Genomic DNA, 6,257 nt, shown 5'->3' on the forward strand with positions numbered 1-6,257 from the left:
ACCGAAAAAGAACCGGTCCGTACGGAGAAAATAGCTCAAGAAAGTTTTCACATCGAACTTTTGCATTGAAGATAACCTCAGGCCGAGAATAACAACTTACAGCAAAGATGTAAGATTATCATCGCAAACCACGTAATCCAGTTCAACTTTCTGGAAAAGCGTGTTTTATATTCCTTTAAATTGTCACAAAAAAACATGAAGAGGGCAGCGGGGCTTGAATTGTTGCCATCCCACGATTACGAGGAAGCTATGTGAGGCTGCAACGTCTACGGGCTCTGTCACGGTCATCATGGAAATTTACTGTAAATACACCATTCACCTGGCTTGTCGTTAAGGGCTTCCGTGCCACCCCCCCCCCCCCCCCGTAAAACATTTCGCGGCGTGTGTGGTTTCATCCCCATCCTGTCCCCAGCTTCCCCAGCCTCTGCGCACCCTCGACCTGAACTTGACCACGTTCGCCGCGAGGTGCCCCAACCCCTTGCACCACAGATCATGCCCTGCAGATAGCACACGGCCATTCCCCGCCGTGCCCAGCCCATCAAGACGAGTCGAGACAACCCAAGCATGCCGCGTCCTAAGCCCTGTTGACTGACGTGGTATCAAGAACCCTAGTTGCTTGGCGCCGCCTGACGGGCGCTGCTGCGTGGTGGCCTAGTGCTTCTCCATAATATAAGCATCTTGTGGGACGTAAAGAACTTTGCCGCATGTTCTCATTACATGTTTCCTTGTCTCCGCATCGTCTAGCTACTGCGCTTTAAAAAGAAATTTCCACTTCTTATTGGGGCACATGTTGCGATTAAAAAATAAAGAGGGAAGTGTAGGGCAAATTGGCGGTCCCAGCGTTGGACTACGATTGACTGTGTGGGGGTGCAGCATGGGAAGGCTTTGTTTAGTTCATAATGTAAACATACTGCAAGAGCATCATTAGCCTATATCAATCTTCATGTCTTCCTTACTTCCGCCACGTAAAAATATTTGCGATGAGTTGATACTAGCCGGAAAGCATGCTGAAATAAACTTCTATTTGGTCATTTAGCCGGGATGAACCAACGCTATTTGCAACACTCCGCAGATTGAAGCCCAAACAGCTCATGGACGGTTTACGTTACCATCCTGAATAGTCCAAATGATGGCAACACAATTTTGAAATATATTACGCAATATCAAAATTTGTTACAAGGTAACATTTATACCTGGAAACTGCAGAGCTATCCCCAAAATGGTTGCTAAATAAGTTAGGGAAAATCACATGAACCTTCTCAATTCTACGATGCTGGAGGGGCTGCATTTACAAGCTTCCTTTACGGTGATTTGGCTGCACATTTGAGAAGCGAGATGGCTATATCTACAACAATATCAAGGTGCTGCAACACCTCGCGCATTATCAATTTCATGACCTACTTTCTGTTGTCCTTGTGTATGGTTTATTTCCGGGGGATTACAGAGGTTACGATCAGTCACCAACGATACTATACAAAGCTTTAGGCTGAAAATAAGTGACGTTTAGAAATACTAAAATCAATTTTGGGCAACTAAGTTTCAACTACAAGAGATGACGTTGGAGTGGCAATATAGATTACATGCGAAGGAAATTTAGTGCAAGATATACTGCAGGTGTATTCCCCCTTTGATTCATCTTCACTGGTAATCCTTCATACAGGGGTGTTTGATGGTAAAGTGTCTACTAACGATAAGGCATAAGTTTTCATAACAAAGAGAGAGAGACAGACATAACTCTGTTCTTCGCCCAGGACGGGGACAAGGTTGTCGTTGGCTGGATGTCCCTTCCTTCTCTCTTCAGCCATCGCCCAGAAGCCCCTGCTCCTCGGCGGCGGCCTCCACCGTTTGTATAACCCAACACTGAGACTCAGCGTCAGGCCTCTGCAGTATTGTATCCCACTGCTCCGTTCGAGTTATCATTATCCTTGCTTTATCTGTGGTGCCTTATCTGTGGTGTCTGTCGTTGTTGGCAGGCATGAATAGGTGATCGGATTCTTTGCAGCAAAGCTTGAACATACTGAAGATCTTCCACTATGTTGATGATTATCTTGTTGCTCTGGATGGCAGATTTCAGTACGAACCAAGCGTGCGCGCCGTAAAAAATGCTTTTAGCCGATTTTGGCGCCACTTTGTGTGACACACGCACTTACGGTGGACCGAAAGACAAAGTTCCTAGATTTAAAGCGGCATTTCTTCGCGAGCAGTACGTGCTCGCAGTATGAGCCTCGTGCTGGAAAACCTTTACTTGCTTATTCTTCGGATCATTCCAAAATGGAGAAGGGGGCGTTGCCAAACTGTGCTTTATAAATAGCATTACGAAATCATGTGTCCACAAAATGAACAAAGTCTGAATCATCCAATTTGGCCGCCTTGAGCGATGTTTTTTTCGTACATGATTTGACGGCTGTTGCGCAAGATGTGCTCAGAGAAACAAAGAAGTGTATGCGTGAGCGGGACTGAGTAAACGAAAGGCAAAAACTAAAACATGCACTCATTGCACACATTCATGGGTGATCGCAACAATTAAAAAATATTGGAACCACAACTAACGTCGATGTCGTATTTTCCGCACAACTGAAGCTTGGATACTTGTACAAAAGGAACTGCTGTAAATACTGTTGTACCGGGGTTCTTGCACCCGGCCGCGGTTCCCCAGAAAGACACTGAGCCCCCTCAATCAAACCTTTACTGGGAGTCCCGCTCCGCCAAGGTCCAATGCTCAGCCGATCCGGATGCGCACACCTCTCCCAGCCCAGTCCGCCATATTCTGACCTAGCTCGTGTCGCGCCATTTCTTCCTCTTCACCCGGCACATGTCCATCCTTTGGGATTGTCCCCCGCCACTGTTGCCCGGTTACCACAATACAAAAGAACAACTTGTTAAATCAACCACAGGGTTAGGTTTGTTGACAGCGCTACCTGTGTAGTGTATGTCATTCCGTTACACTGCAAAAAGGTAAACTTGGAGCAAACGGGGAGGTGGATGATTGATCGCCTGCGCAAACATGGCAACAATATGAAAAATGCCAACTCAGGCCATTTGGCTGTCCACTGTCGGGATTGGAAATGTACCCCCCTGTTTGATAAGTGTTATATTATAGCGATGAACAGTAACCAAACGACCCGCTATATAATTGAGGCCAATCAAATAGCACGTCATGGGGACTACTGTGTAATCACTCCCGCCCTCGCACTTACGGAAAAGGGGATGCACTTCCTTGGGCGAGGCAATGGTTCGTCGTTAAGCCACAATCGCAGTGGCACGTGCCCTAAGAGTGTGGTAATGCACAGAGTAGAGGAGGTGTTTATTCCTTGTTTTGGGGATAAGGGTGTATGAGAGAGAGTGGGCAGTATAAAGTTAGCGATTTCTTCTTAATTAGGTTGTTGAAAGTGCGCTCTGTCTCGGGTCGTCTCTCTCCAGTCTTTCTTACCTTGTTGCGCAATTGAAGTAAAGAAGGGATTGCCAACTCTACCAAACGTACAACCTACTAAGCTACATTTCTAGTACATCGGGCTCTTTTTATGTTTTATTCAGTCTCCCTATTGCTTAGTAACACATATCGCTACATCCATCTGCATGCACGTTTGATTTCATACTGCTACGGGTGCAACAGCTGCCACGAGAAGTTCAAGCATTTTCCGGTTTCTTGCCGCCTTCCAAGGAAACTGGCGCCAGGATCTGCGAAATCCGTCACGCCGAGTGCAAGAAGCAGGATGGGTTGTACAGGGACCGTCTACATCCAGTGGTGTTCTCACAGCCCGGCAGCCCTTACAGTAAGAAAAAAAAGTGGACTGAATGGTGTCGCCTCGTCGACAGTAGGGTGGAAGTGCTATGAAAGCCTCTCCTGAGCCAACTCAGGCACTTGAAACCACGGAAACGTTCGCTGCGCAGGAAACAAGTCCACACAGAAGATATTGTCCGCATTCCGGAGCATGTTAGAAGCACTCTTGAACTTGGTCCAAAGTTTGGTGTTGAACCGAACATGTCCCGGCCCGAACACCTAACCATGGTCCATACAGTGGCAGACAGAGCCTCTGGGGTATCAAGTTCCTGATGTGTTTCAGCAGGTGTGGGTATTCTCTTGCGCAATACAGCGTCATATAACCATGTGCCCGTTATGCCCGTCAACAGTTTTTAAACGCTAGTAACCTTTGCTTCTTGCAGCTGATATAGAGGGAGGCTTTGCTGCGCTCCCGGATGACACTTTCCAAATAATAGGCGTTGGATGCTGTGAATGGTGTGTTCAATCTCCAGATGGGTGTGCCAATACACAGGGTTAAATCTACTGCCAAAGGGGTCTGCATGGAGATCCACTTAGATATCCTGGGAAAATCTGTTGAAAGGATTAAAGCCAGCAGTTTCAGGATGTTCTTTTTGGTCAGAATCAACAAAGTGGATAAGCTCCTTTAGGTCATAACTAGAGAGCAGGGTACCTGGCAAAAAACAGTTGCCCGCTTTTTTAAGGCAAGCTAGAAACGCTTTACGTGGTTTACCCGTTTCTGAAAAGGAGATCAGAAGAAGTAGCCAAGTTCCTTCCGAGCAATCATGACGTTCCATACAAGGCCTTTTCAGTTGATATAAAAGATCTATACTATGACCTTTTGCATGAACATTTGTTTGAGTGTGTGGAAGTAGGCATTGACAGGTTTGGTAATGTGAAATTCCATGCCAGCTATTTGAGGGTCTTGCCCTAGGTTCTTTCCCTTAATCGCATCCCGTTTGTAGAGCCAGGTGGAGCGGTGTGCGTTAAAGACCCCCATAAGCATCAGACCATTTTTTTGGTTATGTCTATCACCTGGCGGAATAGGTTTGCGAACTTGTGTTTACTTCGGGGCTGTTGTACACGGTGGTCACAAAAAAAGTCCTTCCTCCATTTTTGGTTGAAATGATTTTCGTGAGGACATGGGCGATTTTCTATAACTCTGTCGTGTTTTGTTACAGGTATATTGCGCTTGATGAGAGTAGGGACCACTGGTGCCGTATCGCTATCGCTAGCAGACAGTTCATTTTATGGACAGGTGGTTTTCTAATTCGGAAGTTTATCGGGGCCTCAAGTTTCTTGCAGGCACAATAAATCCGCCTTTTCCTCTATGCGGTTATTTATTATAAATCAATCCAAGTTTTCTCTCTTCCCACGGAAGCCCCTGAAATTCCACTTGAATATAAGATATCTGTTGGTGCAGATATTGTCCAGAATTGAGGTGTTCAGCACCGTGAAGGTGGTTTCTAGTATTTTCTGGCTCGGGTTGCCCGGCGTATGGCTTGGTCATTTTGATGAGACCTATTTGATCACTACCTCGTTCAAAAAACCCGTCATTTCCGGAGCGGAAATTCTTGCGTTCATGCTTCGTGAAAATTTTCTAGGCGAGTTCTCAATATTTCCTTGAAACTGTGGTAGTCTAGTCTAAAACAGTTTCTCGTCAACAGCATTCGTTTAGCTGCAATGTTGTCAGTTGCTTCTGTTTGCTTACTATAGGTTGTGGCCCTGCTCCTTGGGAGGGGAGATTTATTTCCTCGGTTGGTCCCATTGTATGTAACGGCCTTTGGCTATCAGGTTGCTTTGCATCTCCTATCTTTGTTCTCTCCTGGAAAGACCCAGTTGCTCGATCGTTCTTGTGGCTTGTTTTTTCTGTATGGCAAACCTCCAATGTTGAGTGGCATCAGTAGCACCATCGTGGGTAATGCGCGTGAAGTAATCGCTTGGGAGATTTAAAAATAGTTCCCCTGGAATATACTGGTTACACAGAGCTCCCAGGTCTGCCTCTTGCTTATGGCGTACACATACAGCCATCTTAAAACAAGTCTAAGGCTGGTGATCTTCATCTCCAGTGCCCTTTTTTCTGTTATTACTGTCGCTAGAATTTGTCCAATTTTAGTGATTTCTGTTTGCTCATCTTATTGGCTTTGAGTATTGGTATGTGTCGGCAGTGTGGCGCGCTGGGAGAGTACACCAGCCAAGCTCACTTTACTTTGTTGAAGGCTGTTTTTTTGTAGGTACCCCTTCTCTTGCGCCTTGCTGGTCCCAAGCCTAAGCTTAGATTTCGACCCTGACCTCGACCTTGATCTTCACACTCCTATGCCAGGACCGGTCGTCAGCTGCGCCGATCAGGAGCCGCGTTGCTGAGGGTGCCGCCTGTGCAGCTTCTCTTCTTGTTGCCGTTGCCTGTATTGCCACTTGCATTGTCTTGGGGGGATCGATGCGGAAAAAATGACACCGGCCTCTTCCGAGGGCTTCTGGAATCGTCTTCACGGCAATG

The sequence above is a fragment of the Haemaphysalis longicornis genome, unplaced genomic scaffold (assembly GCF_048455015.1).
Source record: "Haemaphysalis longicornis isolate Haplotype H1 unplaced genomic scaffold, Haemaphysalis longicornis Haplotype H1 scaffold_8, whole genome shotgun sequence".
In the NCBI taxonomy this organism is placed as follows: domain Eukaryota; kingdom Metazoa; phylum Arthropoda; class Arachnida; order Ixodida; family Ixodidae; genus Haemaphysalis; species Haemaphysalis longicornis.